The following is a 22421-nucleotide window of genomic DNA, read 5'->3' on the forward strand; positions in this document are numbered from 1 at the left end:
TGTCATGCTCAGTATATAGATGAGGGTTGGCAGGAAGTGAGAGCCCTACCGCTTCCTTAGCGAGGGACTCCAGCTGCTTGACTTCTTTACCCTCTAAATCCAAGCTACTGGCCCTGTTATCGCAGCATCTGAGCAGCCAAGTGACAAGGTGCTCGCCTTGATGATGGCTGAAATCTTTCTGTATATCCCACAGCTCACTCAGGGATAGAGATCGGGTGGAGGTGGTTACTGTCTAGTCTTCTCCTCCCTCCTCCTCCTCCCTAGGAAGGGCATCTTCATACCTTTCTAAACATGATGACCTTCGTGTCCATTTCTTCTTCTGTACGGGGGCAACCAATCCCAAAATCAGGACAGTTTGTTTCAAAAACAAAGGTTCATTATACAAAAAATACAAGAAAGCTCAATTCAGAACTGACTTGCTATATACTGTTGTTTGCTGGACACTGAAAATGCAGATATGTAAATGAAATAACTAAGAAAGCAGAAACAAATTCTGCCTAGCTATAGCAAAGATAGCAAGAATTGAAACTCCATGTTCAACCCTTCCATAAAATTGGAAGAAAAACCTTGTTCCCCAAGAGGAGGACGCTTTCTGCAGGTTTCAGCTTTTTTGTGCCACTACCCCAAAGCAGCTTTTGGTGCCAGCATTATCAGACAGCAGATTGTAAAAGGCACAGCGAAGGAAGAACTACTCCTGGTGTCGATTTCCAGAATTTGCAGAAAAAGAAATTGTTTCAAAAGGAACTCATTTGTGTGACAGAAAAACAGAGGGAAACAATCTGCTTTTGTTCCAGAAGGGGTCATGTGAAAATGCATCAAGTCTCCTGCCAACAGTCACACAACATTAAACACTGCTTCAACGGCAGCAACTACAAGCGTTCTTTTTTAATTAGAATAGCTTCCCAATTCAGAGGAACATCGACTCCCAGAAAAATTAAACCAGTGGCCATCTGAAACACTGTAATCGGCATATTTCCTCATACTGAAAGTAAGCACATTCTGCAACTGACCACAGACATGAGCAGATCACTAGCAATGCTCCTCTACCTAGAAGTCATCCCACAGCAAGGCACACTATTCATAGAATCATAGAATAGTTTGGCTTGGAAGGGACCTTTAAAGTTCATCTAGTCCAATCCCGCTCCTGCAATAAGCAGGGACATCTTCAACTAGATCAGGTTGGTCAGAGCCCTGTCCAGCCTGACCTTGAATGTTTCCAGAGATGGGGCATCTACCACCTCTCTGGACAACCTGTTCCAGTGTCTCACCACCCTCATTCTAAAAACCTTCTTCCTTATATCTAGTCTAAATCTGCCCTCTTTGAGTTTAAATCCATTACCCCTTGTCCTATTGCAACAGACCCTACTAAAAAGTCTGTCCCCATCTCTCTTTAAGCCCCCTTTAAGTACTAAAAGGCTGCAATAAGGTCTCCCTGAAGCCTTCTCTCCTCCAGGCTGAACAGCCCCAACTCAGCCTGTCCTTGTAGGCGAGGTGCTCCAGCACCCTGATCATCTTCACAGCCCTCCTCTGGACCCGCTCAAGCAGGTCCATGTCTTTCTTATGTTGGGGGCCCCAGAGCTGGACACAGTACTCCAGGTGGGGTCTCACAAGAGCAGATTAGAGGGAGAGAATCACCTTCCTCAACCTGCTGGTCACGCTTTTCCTGACGCAGCCCAGAATGTGGTTGGCTTTCTGGGCTTTGAGCACACGTTGCTGGCTCACATTCAGTTTTTCATCCACCAGTACCCCCAAGTCTTTCTCCACAGGGCTGCTCTCAATCCCTTCATCCCCCAGCCTGTATTGATACAAGGAGTTGCCTCGACCCATGTGCAGGACCTTGCAGTTGGCCTTGTTGAACCTCATGAGGTTTGCAAAATCCCACTTCTCAAGCTTGACCAGGTCCCTCTGGATGCCATCCTGTCCCTGAGGCATGTCAACTGCACCACTCAGCTTGGTGTCATCTGCAAACCTGCTGAGGGTGCACTAGATCCCACTGTCTATATCACTGATGAAGATACTAAACATTACTGGTTGCAGTACAGACTCCTGAGGGACACCACTCATCACTGATCTACATCTGGACATTGAGCCACTGACCACTAACTCTGGATGTGATCATCCAACCAATTCCTCATCCACTGAACAGTCCACCCATCAAATCCATATCTCTCTAATTTAAAGAGAAGGATGTTGTGGGGGACCATGTCAAAGGCCTTACAGAAGTCCAGATAGATGACATCCATAGCCTTATTTGGTACATAGTCAGAAAAAAAAAAATGACCTAATTATGCTACACACTACTTTTTAAAACAGGTATGTCCATATACAGTAGTTATTTTTGCCTAACCTGCCTTTCTACAATGGACAGGAAAGAAATCATTTTCTCTGCTACCAAATTTTACCAGTGCAGTGAGGCCCCTGAACACCAGGGCAAGCTGGATCAGAGCCTGGAAGCACTCAGGCTTATAACCCAAAAGACACTTTACTCTAAATCCAAACATTTAATCCAGGAAAATGCATATCTGATGTTTTAAACAGAACAAAATTACTAGACTTCCAATCCTGCAACACAAATATTATGAAAAATAGTTGCACCTTGCCCCAACAAGATCGAGCCCCATCATCAAAATACTTTTTCAAAAATCCTCTGGATTTAGATAGACCTTTTTTTGGACATCCAGAGAATGTTTTGCATCCTTGGCCCACTTCTGGTGCTATGAGCTGGGACATGCACTACACTCCAGCAGCCGTCCATCTGTTTGGGCAGAAGATGCAGACTCTACCCTGCCACTCAGTCCAGGCATGGATGGTCCTGGTGCTCCTCGGTGTGGCAACCAAAAATACAGGCCAAAGGCTACACAGAAATGTGCTTTCTTGAAGTATATTTTTAAAAAATTTATTTATAAGAAGTTTTTCATACAGGCTGCGAGCAGTGGTAACCTGCTCTTCTAAGGCACATCACTACTCTCTGAGGAAAGGGCTATTAAATACTGAAGTATTTTACCAGCTCCTGCCCTTCAAAGGAAATTCCCTCCTACGCTTTCCACAGAAAACACATGCTGGGACATTTATGTCAAAAAAGGATTTAAGAATTCTTGGTCACATTTTAACGTTGTTTCTTGAGTTTCTTCTTGGAGTAACTTTCAGCATTTTACAGGTGCAAAGATAAGGCACAAAAATATACAGGTTTGCCCCTTGTCCCATGCCACCCTTTTTAAGCAAACCAAACAGTAGCAACAAAACATTTTGGGCTGAAAGCTCAAAGCACTGCAAGCCTGCTGCCTTTCAGCAGGATCCTCCAGCTCTCACCCTGCTGCTCAAGAACTCCCTGAAACAACAGATCCCAGTTTTCACATTTAAAAGCCTGAAATTGAGTTCCAAAAAAATCCCCAAAATAGGCATCTAAATAATCGTGCTGGCTTCTGAGAGCAACACACCATCAGGCCTGGCTGCTCAGCCTTCTTGGAAAAGTGCCACTTTCTCTATTCTTAAATTAGGACTTCGAAGCCTAATTTTAGGCACTTAATTTTGGAAAGTTTGAATTGTGTTTTCTCGTTAAAGTGATGTTTCCCAGTCCCTGCTACTGCAGAGGTGACTCCTCTCTTCCTTACTCCAAAAGTACAAACTATCCCTCCTCCAAAACCACAATGATCATGCTGCTGTTTGCTTTTGTAAATGTACTGGAATTAAAAATGCTCAGCTGCTTGAGAACTGGAAGACAGCACCGATAATCAAAGCTGTCAACCATTTTCTGTCCATTTTCTAAAGCTGTCCAGTGTCTACTTTCTATTCCAAAAGCCTTAACTGCCCTTGCATGTATTCCCTTTGCCTTTCAACTTGCTGCCAAGCTGATTCCCTTTTTTTGCCCTTTTCGAATACTGTTTAAGGTCCCAAGCATGCTTAATGTTAACAAGAAAAAGTTCAGAATAAATCACAGTCCATATTGATCTGAAAGTGCAAGTATATTTATTTTATGGGAAACCAGGTGAAGCATGAGTGCTGTGGATTTTGCACTTTAGTTTTGTTAAAATGCAAGAAACTATTTTTAAACTTTATTTTGCAACTGTATCTCTAGCAAAGCGATGCAGATTTTTGGCCCACCTTGCATCAGCGGCAAATCCAGCCTGCTGCTGACTCATCAGGACCTGCAGTGCTGAGCTTTCACACTCACCGGCAGCACCAGCGTAAGGAAGTTTAGAAATAAATGATTTGTATAAAACTCAGGGAAGTGTAAAAAATGCAGGACAAAGGAGAGAAGGTAGTCTCAAACAGCTTAACCTCAACGGTATTTCGAAACATTCGAAAATGCAGGGGGTAAAGGAAGACTTTGGCCAATTAACTAGGAGAACAATTTCATGCCATTACTTGGTGAAAAACAGTACACCACCACCTCTCCATCCCCAGAAAGATGCATCCAGCTACAAATAAGGATCTTTCATGCTGCAAAGGCCCCCTCAGCAGCAGCAGATCTGACATCCCTCAGTGCTACAGTAAAATGCTTTTTGCATCAGCATGCATTTTCCTGAAATAAAACAATTGAGGGGGTACCCTGTGCCCAGCTGCTGCACCCATACCCCAGCACCATGATACTGGAAACCTCCTTACCACTGCCAGCTCATGGCACAGTGCTGTTAGGGTAATAAAGTGCAGATTGCAAAAGTATTTACAGAAATAAAATGGGGAGGAAGAAAATGCAAAGCATGCAGGTTTATTCAACTGCTGTGTTTGTAATAGCACACAACTGTAAAATGTGCAAGGACACTGCGGAGATAACTCCCAGCTCAAAGAGGAGTTAAAGAACATGTTTGTTTCTTGTTTTTTTAAATGAGAAAGAAACAGAAGAGAGGATCTGTAGCAAACTAGGTTAGATGGAAACAGGGAGAATATGTACATGGCACAAGAGCTACAAGTTGACTTTTTTGGAAGGAAAGCCAAAGCACAGCATTTGCTATATAGCTTTGCTCCAAAGCTCTCCTCCCCAAGCAGTGTGTGAGCATTTACTAAGTTTACTGTTTTGATCTGAAGCTCCCTTTTTTGTCAAAAGCTGTGCTGGTATTGCAATTGGGAAAACGTTGCTAGCTGTAGCTCACTATAGCAAATGAGCCAGAGGAAGCCTGGGAAGCTGAAGAGAGAGAGCTGAGAAGATGAAGGAGTCAGAAGCTAAGTCTAGAGGGCCATAAGGACTTCAGCTTTCATGTTGGGTCTCCTTTCTCTTATTCAAGTGTCACCTGCAAGAAGGTCTGAAAATCTCCTCCTCTTTATTAAAGGGACTCCTCTAATCTCTGTTTGTGCACTTCACTCAAACCAACTTTTTGCTTCCACGTGAGAACAATAAAGGTACAGTCCCCAAAGCCATGAGCCTTCTTAGTCAAAAGGCTGCATTTTCGAACAACAGAGATGATGAGACTACAGCCAATAAGTCCAAAGGATGGAGAAGCCCAGTCTTGCATGACCATTACTAGCAGCAGAATTCAAGAGTACTGTGAAGCTTCAAGATATTAAGCATTAATTTACTTTTTTTTAAAAAAAAAGCCTGTATCTCATAATTGCATATTAAAATTTAAAAAGCAAGAAGTAGGCTGTCCTCCCACATGAACCTTCATTTCCTCCCACACCCCGCAGCAGTGGCACCAAGTCTGAGCACCAAGAGAGCATCCGTCACCAGACTGCCCCTTCCCCTTGCCAAAATGCTGCCGCACTGGGGTCTGAACCCAGGGGACATCTCAAGAATAAAACAACATATAGGATAGGTCCATAATTCTTGATTATCTTCTTTGCATTTATTAGCTTGACATATGAAAGCTTGCTATCTGTCCCATAAAAGCACCTGCAATTCTCCTGCAAACGTGAACCATCCTACAAAGCAAGAAATGGCTGTGTGCAGTTATCCAGGAAACAAGGTTTAGCTGTAAAAAGGTTATCTGAGGTTCACGTGCTGACTAGATACAGCGATCCAATAAAAAGCTGAAAAATTAGAGGAAGATCATGAAAGTTGAGGGTGACAGTCACAAAGGTAACACTTCATCATGCAACACTGGCTAGTACAGAGACAACAGCACACACAAAACCTGGACTGAGATGCCCTGCCAAGATGTGTAGCTACAAGCCCTATTTTCAGTCAGGTAAACAATACCTTTTGGAGGATCACTCGAGTCTGGGAAACAGATCACACTGAAAAAGCACACACAAGTCACCCTTAGCCAAGTACCACATGTTAGGTATTTATTTGTGTGCTTACTTTTCTTTCCAGTGAGCATGGAGTAGTAGTACCTGGAATGCTATGGGAGAAGTGAAATCCCCTGGTGGTCCATAACACACAAAAAACCCCAACATGTAATACACTAAATTAGTTACATTCCTCAATGAAAGTGAATTTCTACACTTTTACTTAAAGGACAAAAAGGCACAAGCTGACACTGTAAACGCACACCACAGCTTTGGTGTGCATTTCTGCCATTTCTTCATACAGCCAGCCACTCTATGAGAAGTCAATCTCACAACTTTTCTATTTTCCTGCTGTACCCCCATGAGACATGAGTTAATCCTGTATGGCTGCAGCTGCACCAATACTTGGTGCCTTCATTTTAAGATGCTAAACATCACGCCAGACAGTAAAACCATGCATAGTGAACAGTACTAAAAAAAAAAAAAGTCAGGCAAGTACAAATGATGGCTGGCTTTAAGTAGAAGGTACTGAAAATGTTCTCTTTACCACCATTCTGAGAATTAAGACGAAAGAAGAAAAGAAATGACTCCAGGTACAACTGTTATGCCATGGTATTGTGCTGCTCAGGTCAAAACTCTGTCGCTAGGCACCCTGTTAAACCCTCTGCCTTTCAAAACAGTACAAAAATAATAGGCTCATCATTCAGAAAAGCAACCGCCTTTGAAGATCTAATCTCCCTTCCAAAAGGCAACCCAGTTAACACTATGTAAGGCAAGATTTTGACCTTGTTTTCTTCCTGCCCAGGACTGACAAAGAGTAAAGACTACATGTCCTAGTAAAAGGACAGAAGAGGAGGAGACAGGAGATTTTTTACAGATGCATCAGTCAGACCACTCCTTCCCTTCTTGTACAACACTTAGCAGATCTGTAAACAAAGTGTTGCCAAAACCACGCAGCTAGCTGATGGCATTTCTGTTACAGAATCTCAGGGCTGAAAAGCCTGGTGAGTCCTGAAGATCTGAAAATCCTTACCTGCACCAGACCCATGCCAAACCAACCTCTGCCAAGAATCATGAAGTTTCAGGGTACCAAATCCTCGCTGTAACAAGGGCCCCTGAAAAAGATGACTGACTCCTGGCGTAGTTACAAAAGAAAGCACTTCTAGATGTACATTTCCTTGGTTTGATGTTGTCAGCACTTTCCTAAATGTTACTTCATCAGAAGACCCTGCTCCAGGAGGCAATTACTGCAATTTCTTTTATTTTATTCTTTAAGGGCAGAAAGACCAACCAACCAATTAAAAGGAAATATTATAGTGGTAAAGCTTTGTGTGATCTTATCACCGACTCTTTCTATAAACTTTGAATAGACTACTGGAGGAAAAAAAACCACACTGTCCACATCTGGCAAATGCTAAGCTGTTTTCTACGAGCTCGTAATATAAAAAATTCAGGCACCTGCAGAAGTCATGCAGAGGAATTCCAGCAAAATAAGTCCATCTTCTACAAAATTTAGCCACTCTTTTCTTTCAATAAGAGGCAACAAATTCGTGGTGCAGTGGAAATCCCACTGCCATTAAAATCTGTTCCAGCAAAGAACCCTTCTAGACTGAATCCCCAGCTTTGGTGCCAAGGTGCAGAAGATTTTACTAAATTTGCTTCATGCTTTCAAAAGCACTGGAGCAAAGGCAGGGTCAGTACTGTAATTTGCGACAATATATCTGTTTTAAATACAGGGACAAACCAATACCCACACAAGCAGCAGGCAAGAACTTTCCTCCCCCACCCTGCAGCTATCCCATCCTCCACAAGGCAGCAGTCCACTGCAGACAGGGGTACCAGATATGCTCCCTCTGCCTTGCCACTTGTGCAAAGTCTTTCTCAAACAGTGTCTTCAGCAACTTACTCGTTCCTAAAGATGAGAAGCTCCCATCCATACAGGCATTTTTCCTGCTCAAACCTGTTATGGTGCCAGCTTATGCCCACCGGTAACCCTCAGGCTGACGGCAATCGCATCACCTCATCCTTGCTCTAACTTCTCCATTCAGCCAGGTCGATAGCTATAAAACCACACTCAGGGCATGTGGGGTGACCAGGAGCAACCAAGAACAGATTTGATGCTGATGCAAAGGGTGCTTTCAATTCCTTCTCTACCCTCCACCCTGCCCAGGTGGAGGGAAGCAGAGGAAAAACAGAGAGCCCCAAAAAAACAACCAAGCAAGAAGATCAGCTTTCAGTTGGGTCCATCCCACTGCCTGATTTACTGCAGGAGAAGCACCTACATGAGGCAGGCATGTGGGTGACAAAGAGGTCTTACCTGACTGCAGCTGAGCAAAGTTATCAGATTGTATCCACCAAGAAACCAAGACTGTAGCAAAAAGTTAAATAAAACAGATAGACAAAAAGAAAGATGTGGAATTTTTAAACCAGAATTCTAAAATGCTATTAAGAGAAGCCCAAAATAAAATGCATTGCACACCCATCATTTTACATAGAGGAATGGTTCTAGTGAAAAGTGCAGGAATTACAGAAAAAAGAAAACATGAAACAACAAAAGGTCACAGAGGATATGTTAATGTCATGCAGAGCTAACTTACAGAGATTTCTTAAAGATAATCATTACAGTATGAACTGACAAATTATTGCACCGTAAAAAGCAAACAAAAAAACCCCCTCTGAAATGTTCAGAATACAAAGGAGACAGATTTTAAGATGCGTTGCTACGTTTCTGTCTTGAAAACTGCAGGACTAAGGATGGTCTCAAGGCAGGTCAGATGTGAGAGGGCAGGACTCAATGGGAAGGGGAGGGAATGTTAACCATCAAGAGACCCAACAGATGGAGACCAAGGACAGATTTCTTCCCAAAAAAGGCAACTTGAATGTTTTATTCAGTCTAAACACAGCAAAAGTATTCCAGTACAAACAGAGCTAATGAAAAGAAATACACAGAAAAAGATTGAAATAAAAAGCTAAACAGGTGGTGAATATGACCAAAAACTCTTAATACACATTGGTCAGCCTGCAGCTGAGGACCTTGAAGACAGAGGGGAAATACAGCCTTTAATTCTCAGCCTTAAAGCATGTTATACTCTAAGAAACGATAATCAACAACCTTACTAGTGATTTGAGACACACCTTGAGTGCAGTAGCCTAAGACTAAATTTTAGTGGGAAGTTTGATTTTCTGATAATACAAAACATTTTTTACTTGATGCCCAAAGCTCATAAATAAATTCATTAAATGAGAAAAACACATTGCTAGATAATTAGAAAGTGTTTTACACAAGGAAAATAAAACTTCCTTTTTTACTATGCTGCTTGCAGCAAAGTGGAAACCTAACACAGTGTGTTTTATAAGCGCTTGTATTTTGCCAGGAGTGAAAGATAGGAAATAATTAAGTTGCATTTCATCAGCCACACTTGTAAAGCAACTCTTGAAACTCTGGGCAAAAGAGTTTAGCTCGTTTTAGCCTCTATAGTAAAATTCTGTGCACAGCTATTATATGCATGGCAATATATTAAAAGTTGCTCAGCAGGTAAACCCAAACCTTTACATTCTGAGAGCACCTATTTCATGTATGTTTTGTACAGACTGTGTAGGATACAGAACAATGCTTCAGGCAATGAAATTGCTTATTCATGTTGGCAGCTCTCTGAAAGTTTCCCGCTCTGGAATCTTGCCACCACCATGTCTCTATTTTTACTGCATACTAAAAGCAAAACATGCTTTTGTGCAAAAAAACTCTTTCATAAACCAATTTTTCAAATATCAAAAGACAATTCCAGTGGTTGGAGGCTATTTTTCCACAACGTTTTTTTTCTCCCTGGAATACAAGTCCTCCACGCAGATGTGTCATCTATAAAATAAACAGCAGTGAAGGGACTCTTCATTTAAATAGACCCGTTATTCTGGACCAGAGAAGCTAAATGCTCAAGTTCATGGCCTCATGCAAGAACTGGTACATGGTGGAGGAACAGAGGAAGGAAAAAACAAACCCACAGATTTGGTTAATATTCCGCTCTCACATTAATGACTGACAGCTTAGGTAGGAATTTGGTAGGGGTCTCAGCAGAGCGATGCTGCTGTAAGTGGGGACGTGCCTGAGCCACCAATGGCTGATTAGGACTCCTTCATCAGTTCAGCCCAAATCCCAACCCTGCTCCTCTGTTCTGCAAAATAACTCCCAGGGCATCAGCTGAATAAACTTTTAAAAGGCAAAGGCTGAAAAATAGATACAGGGAGAAATATGAAAGTGAGAAAAGGAGCAGCAAGGAAAAACGAAGCTGGGAGAAGGGTGAAAAACCCCTTAACTTCATTGCTAAGCTATTTCATGCGTGCAATTGGCATTCACTTAAAATCCCCATTACTGTAGGTTCAAAGACAGTCACCTTCTCCCAAGGTCATACATCTCCCCTTTGGAGGCTATACAGTACTAAAGGATGTAGAGCACTCAACTCCGAGACCATCTTTTTTCATACACTGTAAGCGGTGGTTTAAACCTGGCAACATCCCCATGTTCTCACTAAGTACATCCTTCAGGACTCAAATCTGTGTTTTAGCAGCTTCCTAAATGTATATTTTAAGACACAAAGTCAATCCCCATAAATGCTTAGAAAACTGATCTGTGCTATATGCAACTGATACCCATGTTGGTGCATCGTTTCAGCCTGACGTGTTTTGTGAAACCAAGACGTATTCAGTCTGCACAACTGGAAATTCATGATAGCTCTGCAATTGCTCAACTAGAGTTTAGATTGGAATATCTTATCTAAACGAGCTCTGCACTGAATTTAAAAGGAATGAGCCAATTAGATGAACTTCAAAAAATGAGAGAAAAACCTTTGAAAATGACATTAGCAGTCCCTTCCGGTACCTTAATGCAACCACTTAGCAGTGGTGATAGAACAAATAATCAATATAAAGAAGTACCAAAGGATGTTATTTTTGTTCTGCAAAGCACAGCCAGACTCATACAGTGCTTTTGCTTGCATCAAAGGAGATGATGATGGTTGTGAAAGGGCAGAAGAAAGTGTAGGGAAGCTAGAGGTTCCGGGAACCTGTCAAGCAAAAGTAGAGGACCAAGCATGGCTCTGGAGAATTACTCGGGAACCTAATGAAGGCTGCAAAACCAGAGGACAGAGCCATTTAAACTCTCATGACAAGTGGTCTGACACCATCATTGGCTCTAAAAATGGCTTAAGCCCATGCACAATTTTTACCTATAAGCAAGTAGAGGCAGCAGCAGCTCATGCATTAGCAGGGCAATGATCTACACTGAAACACGGTGGCCTTTCTGTGACTACCTACCTGTATTATTTTTTCTCCTCATTTTTAACATGGCAAATGCAGTACTCCTTACTGACTTGCTTAGAGCTGCCTCTCTCCATCTCTGCATAAAGGGTCTGCTGGTGTTCCCTCACACTTGTGTTTTCCTCTAGCTCTTACACTGTGTTTTAACCTCTTGCAGAGTGCGATGGGGACACCCACCCAAAATTTCCCAGCCCATGGTCAAGTCCAGTGGCCAGGGCTGGGCAAACCCAGCCACTTCTGCTGTAGCAAACCAGAGGCTGCAGAGGTGACTGTGGTGTAAGCTGCACCTTCTGGATGGCACACAAGTCAGAATTCAACACCATATGAAAAAACCTGCTCAAATCTTTCGCAAGAGGCTTTTCTGCTTAGGTCTGTTAGGGAGGTAGATAAAAATCCATAAGTAAACAGGCCTGCTGGACTAGTAGCTTACTTTCTGTCACTATATCACATACATTAATGAACAAAAAATTCTGGACGGTGTTACAGATGCAGGGATTTTCCCCATTAATAAGGCTTCATGCATGCACTAAGTCCAGCTCGCAAAACTAATGTAAAGCTTAACAACACACCAAAAGGCCACTGTACACGAGTGAACTGAGGGACAAATGTATAACACAAGGGACAATTGCATGACCCTAATTTAGGACAAACAGCTGAGAGCATGCCCCAGTTCACAGGGTCCGTGATCAGCTAAAAGCAACCTCTCCATGCCAGTACTGCAAAAGAGAAATGAACCACCAAACTGGAATCAGACATTCACCATAAGCATCTGCTACCCTGCAATCCAATATGTAAAAATGCAAGCACAACTACCTACCAGTGTGTCCTTCAAAGCCAAATCCAGATTCCTGGGCTTCTACCAACATTGCCCCACAGCTACCATGTGAGGTCTTGCTCAAGAGCATGCGAGCAGCCACGTGAATGAACTGAACACATAGAAGCTTTTCGGTAAGCACACGTGCCATGCACCCAAACTAGCATGCTATTTGAACTTCAGCAAGCAAAAAGGTTTCTTGAGTTTCTTTTTCTAAAGGGCAGGGTGATGTTAAACATTGGAGAATGTCATCTTCCTAACTGGTTAAAGGTTTAATTATTGTCATTTCAGTCAAAGGTTCTCCCTGCTGTTTGGCTAGGAGGTGATTCTCAAAATGATGATTTAAAACATCAGCATTTTTAAAAGCCACCCAGGAGCAGGAGATAATCCTTCAGAAAAAGGTTAACAGAAGCTTTCTGATTAAATGACATACATAGAAATAGCACATCTAAGGGGAAACCTATAAAGATTAAGGTATAAAGATCTATAGTTCCCCAAGCCTTCATCATCTGAAGTGAAACCAAACCTGAGGACACAGGACCAGCTCAAGAACTAGACGTCTATGATGACAATTGATAAAATAGTGACAAACGTACTACAAGTAGATTTCTTTTGCTCATTTCTAAGAGCTTCAAGACCTGATTTAATCTTCAAGACCTCTATCTGAAATATGGATGCCATGGTTTTAACTCAGCAGATGCAGAGGAGCTCCACCAAGCTGTGGTCTGCTCCAAACCCACAACTGTATGGCATCTAAGGGAAGAAGGCATTTTCCCATAACTAGCACTTACTAGGGACTCCTTAGCCAACAAGGGCACAGCGAAAACACTGCCTTAATCCAAAATGCTTCCCAGCGAGTTTGTAACAGCATACAGTAAGGGGATGGGGGACAGGGTGGGGGGAGAAAAGACCAAAACAGGCACCAATGCAAACTTGCATGCTTATGAATTAATTAGCTAAACATACAGCCTAAACCCATAAGATACCAAGAGGTATATTTTGTTTAATAAGCTAAAACACATTATTTTGCAACTTACTACCTGATAGTTTTCATCTAACACTGTCAACATCCTTAAGAACTGTGACACCAACAGAAACGTCCATCAGCACACACATGCCTTAAAAGCTGAAGTGTTATTTGAAGTCAAGTCTATGTCCTTCATTTTACAGCAGAGAGCCTGAACTTGTGTATTGGAAGAATGCAATTACCCTCTAATCACAGCAAAAACAGCCAGCAAGAAGAGAGTTTTCTCCAGGTCACGAGCAGCAGGGAGAGGAGCATTCTCAAGCAATAACAGAAGTGTCACTTTGTTCAAATCACTGACCCGCTGCCTCAAAGGGTAAGGTTACACAGGGATCAAAGAGCAGGGCAGAATTTGAAAATGCAGAGAAAAAAGGTCTATTCCATGTTTGTTGTAGCTTTACACAAGCAAGGTTTGTCTCCTGTAAATGTTAGTGTAACTCAGCACATTTAGTCATCACCCAAAGCATCTCACTTGGCAGGCAAATGTTCGGCACGAAGCTCTGACACAGAGGTCAATTAAATCCAGACAATTTTAGCATAAATACAAATTAACGGAAGATTTTTATATTACTACCCGCTCAGTACGCTGCTGGTCATCAGCAAAGCTATCGTTAACGAAGCATAACCTCTACAGCTAATAATGCTTTAATAAGGGCATGCAAAATACCCAGATGCAAAGGGATGCCGCGACCAACTCTTAATTCGCAATACTGAGTTCAGCAGAAGTAGTAGCATGATTCGTTTGTTCTTGGAGAAGTGACACACTTAGCAGCACACACCTGTAACATCTCTACACCTGGTAAGGGAATTTATTAGACTGCCATTGTGCTTCCTAAATGCTTGACGCTTTGTGTTTCATATGAGTCAACCATTTCATAGAGGAAATTAAATAATCCTGCAATGCATCGAACACACCAGGAAGGCATTTGCTGACCATATACTTTGGACAAGTTTGCTCCTGTGCTTTTACTTACCATGTAAGATAACGTGTCCGAAATGCCAAAACACAAACAGAGAAACCGAGGCAGTAAGTTTTTGGAGATTAATTTCATTAAACAGATCTAGGGAGAGCCACTGTGTACACAGTCCACAGCAACTCTATGAGTTATTTCCATAGTAAGATTGGAGGCAGCACTTATTTGATTTGTCAATCAAAAAAAAAAATCAATCCAAGTCACTGTTTACTATACCTTTTTCAAAGGGAGATAAAACTGATGTTCTGTTGGTCGCAGGGACCAGGCTGCAGTGCCCTCAGGAACCCAGATCACTTTTACCGATCAGCACTTAGGAACTCCAGAGATGTCAGCCTAAACAATGCCCTCTTAACCGTATTGCTGCAATACCATATTTAAACAGCCTTTAGGAAAGGCCATAGCAAAGAAATTTGAACCGGAAGTTTTTAAACAGACTAACTTTATGTAATTCATTGATTATCATTTTCATTTGTCCTTGTGTGTGATCTTCCATCTAAGGAAAAAGTGTTTCTGATGCTAGTGTGCATAAACAGTTTGGATTGAAGGAATCCTCTGCATTTTTAACACATTTAAGAATCACAAAACAAATTAGCAACTGTATTGCATATAACAAAACAGCTACAGATTACAAGGATTATTGTCAGTTTTGTGAAGCGTTTGGATGCACACAGGGAAGTGTGCTCTGACTGGCATGCAGTAAGCATCAATTCCTTAAGTCTATTGTGTAGTCAAACAGCTTTCAAAAGCATATATTGCATCCTGGAAGAACATCATTTTGTACACTGTAAAAAGAGGAAAACAAGCATTCTCATGAAGAGCTTAGACCAACATCCCTAAAAGCGTTCCTATGTTTAAACAGCTTTATAGATCTCACCCCTACAAGACTAATTTCGGACACAGCCGTGAAAGAAGGTAACAAAAGAGGACTGAGATTAAGAGGACAAAATGAGCATGTTGTTCTATTACACAGGGGAGGTTATAGCAAACAGCACCATCACCTATACATGCCTTCACAACCTATACAAAGAACTACCAAAGCTAAGTGGAGCTTTAGTAGCTCTGAACGGGCTACAAAGTCTGCTTGTGACCCATCTCAAGACAGCATGCCACCGGTGAGAGGGAAAAAAAACCCAAGAGATAACACGTAGAAGTATTTGCGGCTCTGCTCCTCAGCAGTAAGAGCATCCCTGCCTGTTTGTGAGAAGCCAGAGAACAAACCCTCAACATCTGGAATAAAAAACCGCACCACGAAGAGTCCATTTCCTCCGAAAGGCTTTCCCAGCCCAAAGGAGACTCTCTGGCATGACCCGTCCCAGGAGACGACTCTGCACACAGCATGGGAGTTCTGGCTTCTTGCCATTGCAGCAGGAACCCCTGGCCAGGCAGCATGCAGAGCGCTGCCTAAGTCATCTCCTGTGCTGGCAACAAGGTGACACCCAAAACGCCACTGAGCCCACCCTCCTGCCTGATTGCTGACCTGCACCACCACACCAGTCCTGCCCAGTCCATCGGGCAGCAGCAGCAGAAGCAAGGATGAACACTTATAAGTGACATCCTCTTAGTGTTAGCTCCAAGAGGGACAGAGGGGACAACAGGACACAGAGTCACAACGTTGTTTTAACATAGGACCACATGCTATTGCTGTTTCTCTCCCAAAAATTTGTCTCAGGTGGGATGCAGATAGTGTTGAGATGCTCGCTTCGTCTGCCACGGAGTGAGGACTGGGGAGACCACTAGAGGACAGGCAGAAGACAAGCACTTTAACCTTGTAAGCACCACCACCTTGATCTGTACGGGTGGTTTCTGTTCTGAGCTCAGCAGAAACAGAAGTGTTTGATGTTGCAATGTTTGCTGCCCCAAAAAATGAGGAAGGTAAAGGAATGAGGTCAGCTTAGTACCTGAAAGCATTTAACCAATTACCAACTGAATGCAATTTAAGGAATATGTTCCCCAAAGGGCAGCTCTGGATCAGCTCTCAGCGCCAGGCTTTCCACCTACGGCTGCTGGACTTGAGTGCCAAGACAGCCTGAAATCCTAAAATATGGTCAGTTCCACCATCATTCCAGAAATCTTAATCTTCAAACATATTTCCAAAAATCTGCTCCTAGCAAGTCACAAAAGAACAAGCAATTAAGGCCCAGAGGCCTGACAGATTTACAGTATTATTTCCAATATACGCTTTTGTTTGTTCCGTTAATCATATCTTCTCTAAGTTAATTCCTCTTGTAAACACCACAAAATGAAGGTCAGCGGGGAAAGAAGAGATTAGACCAGAGAATTCAAAATATTTTATTTCAACTCTAGTTGTAATAAAGGCAAGGAATGCCACAAGAGGAATTCTTGGTGAGAAATGTGAAGATACCATCAACTTAGTAAAAATAGTGCAATAAGTATACCCAGAGACTGGTCAGACAGCACAGAAACTAAGTATCCTTAATGATGCTATATTTATGTACCAAATATGCACAAATTTTAGTCAAAGATACTTCATTTGATCAGCTGCTGGTATATAGAAGATAGCAAACCACACAAAGTGCAATTGCTTTTTAAAAAGCAGAGTGAGGCAAACAGACCAGCAGTCAGACTCTTCTGCAGCTTGCAAGACAGAGCCTCACGGCATATTAATTTCACTGCTGCTCTCTCTGGCTGCATTTGAATGCTAAAATACAGGAGACTTAAGTTAGATCACTTACGATAAGTTCACTTAGCTACTTACGGATAAAAAACACAAAGAAGTCTCTAAGGGCTTCCAGCATGCATTATATATGTAACGTGTACCTTGTAAGAAATTCAGTAAAATCCAGCAAAACTCTAGCATGTCTTTTAACATCCTTGACCCACGTCAGCCAGCAACAGCATCCTTGAGGGCAAACCCACTCTTAACTTCTGTAGACTCAGCACAGAGGTCCCTTTCATCTGCTCCTCAGTTCCTGTAAAGTTGGAAAGGGATCTCCCCCCAGCTGACTCCAGCCATCTTCAGGCACCACAAGTTTCCTAGGGAAATCCTCACTCTGTGTGTGCACGTACAGTTGCCCCCAGGCAGAATACATGCCTTGGCGACTCGCTGGTCTGAAAACAGATTATGTCTAGTGCACCCCAAATATACGAATACTTTTATAAGAAACTCATGCTTGCGTTGCTAAACAGCACGAGGTGATCACGCATGCCACTGGCTTACCGTCCCTGTCACAGCTTCAACTTCTGTCAGCAGCAGTGAGGATACACCAGTATTTACCTCTAGCTATGGAGTTTTCTAACAGCAGAGGAAAAATCTCTGGCTGCGACTGCACCAAAGGAACGAGGAGGGCTTAGAGAGAAATATACTGCAAAACTTCAGCGTTATTCACCAGTTCATATTAAAAATAAATAAATAGCCTCCCTCTACGCTAGTAGCTTAATACTGACGCAGCAACACCATTAGCCTGCATCTACAAAAACTTCACAGCTGCAAAAACCCTCCATCCAGCCGGGGCCACTGGCAATCATTTAAGCCGCCTGCTTACAGCAGGCCCGCAGCTGCCAAGTCCCGGGGGAGAGCTGCTCTTCCAGAGACAACCTCACCCTGGAAGCAACCTGGCCCAAAACTCCAGCGACAGGCCGTGCTGTGCCGCTGGAGATGCCTGCACGCTTGCCCTCCTCTGGTTTCAGCTACAGGGCGTGTTTCCATTTACACAGAGCGGTTTTTGGAGACTTCCTGATCAGAAGCATCCCAACTGCCTTGCTTTCCCTCGCCATCGCCAACCCCCGGCTGAGCGCTTTGCTCACGTTTTTCGCCACGGCCCTGAATCTCACAGCACCAGAGATGACCCAAAGCGCCGAGAATACCAACGAGCAGAACGGGGCACTGCCGTTAACCGTGGCTGGGACACCGAGCAGCCAGCACACCCAGCTGCCGGAGGGAGAAACGCCTCTCATCATCTGCCAGGAGCCCTTCTTGCTGAACAAACCAAGGTGTTATTATTCCTGCCCAGGTCTGCAAAACCAGCCTTTTGGCTGCAGATTTAGAGCACGGATCGGTGTTGGAAAACTCTCCGGAGCTGGGTCCTCAGCGTCCCTGGGAAGCTGGGGAGGGGGGGCGATGAGGGCAGAAAGCAGCCAGTGCAGGCAAGGAAGGAAAAAACACTTATGTCACCCAAGCCAGTCCTCCACATAACCCCAAGCATTGCCAACTTCTGCTGCTGCTGCCTGAGGGTTTCCAGGAGATGCAAGAGATAAAAGCGAAGACATAAAGTTTTTAGGAAAGTCCCTGCACACACATCTGACACACTGACACATTTCTATCGCATGCCCTTCCTTTTTTGCTGACTTCCTACTGCTTGTTCTCTTTAATCGTTTAGATTTTAGAACGGGGAGGCACCTTTGAGAAGCACTGCACGTCCCCATGGCGCTAGTTTAATGTGGCGCCTGCCCTGTCCCACAGACAAACCCGGGACTGACCCTACCAGCGGCTCCCCTTCTAAACCAGGTCCGGGTCGCTGAGCGAGACGATGGGCTCAGGGAAGAAGACGACGACGACGATTAAGCCTGCCTTTCCGAGCCCGACCAGACGCTCCGCGGATTCCCGGCCCCGCTCCCGGAGGCCGCCCCGCGCGTCCACCGCGCTCGCGTGATGCACAGCACACCACGGGATAACACCGGGGCAGGGCTCTTATTGTTCGGAGCCGTAGCTGCGCTCAGCGCCCCCCGAGCTCGCCGGGGAGGCAGCGTAGGGCCGAGGGCCGCTTCCTCGCCGTTACAGGCAGCCGGGGAGGGGTTCCCGCCTTCCTGCCCGTATATTTCTCCCGACTCTGTCCCGCCACGGCGGAAGGAGCCGCCGCCACCGCCCAGGGATGCAGTAGCCATGGCAATGCGAGATTGCATCATGCTCTTGACTAACTGCACCGGGGAAAGACGCTCCCGGCGAAAACCCCGGCCCTTCCGCCGCCCCGTCCCCTCCCTCCCCCAGCCCGTCCGCCCGCCGCGGCCCCGCCGCTCGCCGCCGGGCGCCGAACCCGCCTTTCACCCCGCCGCCGCCGCACTTGTTGCGCGCCCCGAAGCGCGGCACGGCGCCCCCCGCCCGCCCGCCGTGGTCCCCATCCGGTACCCGCCCCCCTCCTCCTCCTCCTCCTCCTCCTCCTCCTCCTCCTCTTCTTCTTCTTCCTCCTCCTCCTCCTCCTCCTCCGAGCCCGGGCGGCCGCGCCGCATCCCGCCGCCAAGCGGGGAGCCCGGCGCTGCCCTCCCGCCCGGGGGACACGGCCCTACCTGGCGGCGGCGCTGGGGGCGGCGGGCGGGCGGGCGAGCACCGGCCGGCTCTGTCACGCTGCGGCGCCGCGGGGGCGGGGCCGGGGGCGGGCGCGGGGCGGGGGACCCCGCCCCCAGCCCGCCGTGGGCTGACCGTGACGTAAGAGTGGTGCGGGGGGCTAACGGGCGGCGGCGGAGGGGGCGCGCTGTGACGTCACGGCCGCCGAGGGCCAATCCGGCGGCCGCGGAAGGTTCGGGAGCGGGGTGGCGGAACCGGGGTCGTGTGGGCGCCCGGCGGCCGCGGGAGGGGGCCCCGCGGCGGGAGGGGGCCCCGCGCCCCGCCTCCGCGCCCGAAGAGTCAACGAAATACTGAGCGGCTCTTCCTTACGTGGGGGTTTTCCGGCCCAGGCGAGGGAGGCGGGAGGCCCCAGTGGAAAACAATATGGGGTCATGTAATCAAAGACTCCTAATGAGATGAGCCGCAGGTCACGGGCAAACGCAGTTGATCTGTTTCCTGTGTTTTGAGTAATGGGCTTGGCAACATTATGGCGTTTTTGAATACAAGCTCTGGGTGCAGTAAATATGTAGGATTTTAACTTGGTCGTGTAATAAATTCCCCTTTTTTGTTGTGTAATTTAGATGCACAGACTGAGCCCGTCCCCCGTGTCGGATGTCCGAGGAAGGAATCTCAAAGCATCCTCTTTGGCTCCTCTCCAATGGCCAGGGCGCTCAACAGAGAAGTCCCCTCTAGCCACTCCAGATGCTTCCTTACTTCTGAGGGGTTCTAATGAGGTTCTGAACGAGGGAGCTTTGGCATTAGTATGGCCAACGGGAAGAAAGTTTGTTTCTTGCAGTCTTTCACATATTCCATCATGCTGGAAGATGACCTTTTAATTTCCTTTTCTTTTTTCCGCCTAAGAGTTTGTTCCGTCTCTTTGCTAATTAGATGAAAATGTTACATAAATAAAGAGCAGCTTTGCTTTGCAAAGAAGAGGAGTCGAGCAGCAATTTGCATGGATTTTATTCAAGATCAAGTATCTGCACTCCATAGGAAGTGGCTAGCAATTTTAGAAAGCTGGAGGAAAAAGGTTTCGGGGGGCTTCCTCTGCGACTATAGAAGGTACAGGTGAAGCCATCAAGGCTAACCATGGCAACCCAACGTCCAGTAGCTTCTCCTGGGCAGTAATACACTGGTCCCGTGTCCATGGCCATTTAACTGGAGCACTGTGTTGCAACCTCACCTAACCTGGTTGAAGCTGAGTGTGCAAACAGTCCCCAGAGGCGATGCTCAGCTGTGAACAGGGAATGTGATAACACAGTATATTTGCCCAGTGGGATCAGAAACAATCTTCCTTAAGATCTTACTGGGTTACAAGAAAAAAATCTCTCTCCAAGGTAGACATCGAGGCTATGCCATAGTTTTTTATTTAATCTTATTTCTTTATTTGAGTAAGATGTTAATTAGGAATGGGTTTTGGTTTGTTTTCTTGTTGTTTTAAAGCCCAAGTCTCCATTTCCCTTTCCCTTTGGAGGACCACACCCCTTTGTGATTCCTCTGTGTGTGATTTGGGGCTTTGTAGCAGTTTTCAGTAAGGTATGAGCACTCAAAACTGTCCTTGCCTATGTGTTGGAAAAAAACCTTGGAAAAAAACCCAAAAGCCAGCACAACTCTCAAGCGAGTATGCCTTTCTGAAGGCCCTTTGCCCAGGTTTGTGTTTTGGATGTTTCCGAGGCACCCCTTCTCTTCTGAGGGGAGTCAAGCAGTCTTGCTCCTAGCAAAACTAATGGAATAAGGCACAAGTCCCATTTTTTCTCACTTGAGCTAAAATGTCCTGAGCTCATTGAAACGTGACCAGCATTAGGTCTTTTCACATCTGTAAATCTGAACTTGACTTTTCAATGTGCTTTAAATAAAGTTGCTTCCCGACGGGCGTACACATTTGTTTCCATGGTTTATTGATGAGAGATGATTGCACCAAGTGTTACTTTCACGGTGAAAACAGCTTTCTAAATCTGGAAGATGCTTAAATAATTAAGACTCAATCTGGTGGTTTAAAAATAAAAAATTGGAACCCTTTGCAATTTTAGATGCAAAAAGGAATGGAGCGGGGCATAGGGAGTTGTCCTGGTTTTGGCTGGGAGAGAACTAATTATTTTTTCCCTTCTTAGTAGCTAGAATAGTGCTGAGTTTTGGATTCAGTATGGGATTTGGTATGAGAAGAATGTTGATAATGCACTGATGTTTTTAGTTGTTACTAAGAGATCCCATGTCTTGCTAGTGCACAGGTACACAAGAAGCTGTGAGGGAGCAAAGCCAGAGCAACAGACCCAAATTGGCCAATGGAACATTCCATACCATATGATGTCATGCTCAGTGTATAGATGAGGGTTGATCAAGAAGCTCACTCTTGCTTCCAAGATTGTGGTTTCAGGGTTCTCTCTTCTCTAGGATCACTAGCCAGGAACGGGCTGGGCATCGGCTGGCAGGTGGTGAGCAATTGCACTGTGCATTACCCGTTTGTATTTTCTATTATTACTATTATTACTATTTTAATTTTATTTCAATTATTAAACTTTTTATTTCAACCTATGAGTCTCCTTACCTTTACTCCTTCAATTCTTTCCCCCATTCCCCAGGGTGGGGGAAGGGTGAGTGAGTGTCTGTGTGGTGTTTGGCTGCTGGCCGGGTTTAAACCACGACAGGAGTGTAGGCAGGGGAGCGTGCCCCCAGCCTGCATGCACCCGCTTCAGCTCCCCCCCTGCTGCAGAGCTTGCTCTTCTCTCTTGACAGTGGAGTTTTAATGAGGCCCTGTACATCCAGGGTGTCGAGTAGCTAGCACTAGAGAGAGGCGACACAGCTGCTGATGGGGGAAAGGATGAAGCTGGGGGGACTTTGGCTTTGCCAGCCCAGCTC

The 22421-nt window shown here is 45.0% G+C and overlaps 1 protein-coding gene and 1 long non-coding RNA gene across 4 annotated transcripts in view; one reads left to right on the forward strand and one right to left on the reverse strand.

Moving 5' to 3' along the window:
* The window catches only part of ELOVL5 (ELOVL fatty acid elongase 5), a 40393-nt gene extending 20795 nt beyond the window's left edge, over positions 1-19598 (reverse strand). The window contains exon 1 of one of the 3 annotated variants that reach the window (XM_074861725.1): positions 19529-19598. The gene's annotated coding sequence lies outside the window, so the exon portion shown is untranslated. Of the gene's footprint in view, positions 1-18052; positions 18074-18729; positions 18982-19528 lie in introns of those variants that run through there. The other 2 variants (XM_074861727.1, XM_074861729.1) reach the window with 2 other exon arrangements.
* A 42-nt stretch (positions 19599-19640) lies between these two features.
* On the forward strand, positions 19641-22092 carry LOC141941738 (uncharacterized). The gene is made up of 2 exons (XR_012628403.1): positions 19641-19758; positions 20147-22092. It is a non-coding gene; the product is annotated as an uncharacterized LOC141941738 (long non-coding RNA).
* Positions 22093-22421: the final 329 nt, after the last annotated feature.

Source organism: Strix uralensis, chromosome 3 (assembly GCF_047716275.1).
Source record: "Strix uralensis isolate ZFMK-TIS-50842 chromosome 3, bStrUra1, whole genome shotgun sequence".
NCBI classification, from domain to species: domain Eukaryota; kingdom Metazoa; phylum Chordata; class Aves; order Strigiformes; family Strigidae; genus Strix; species Strix uralensis.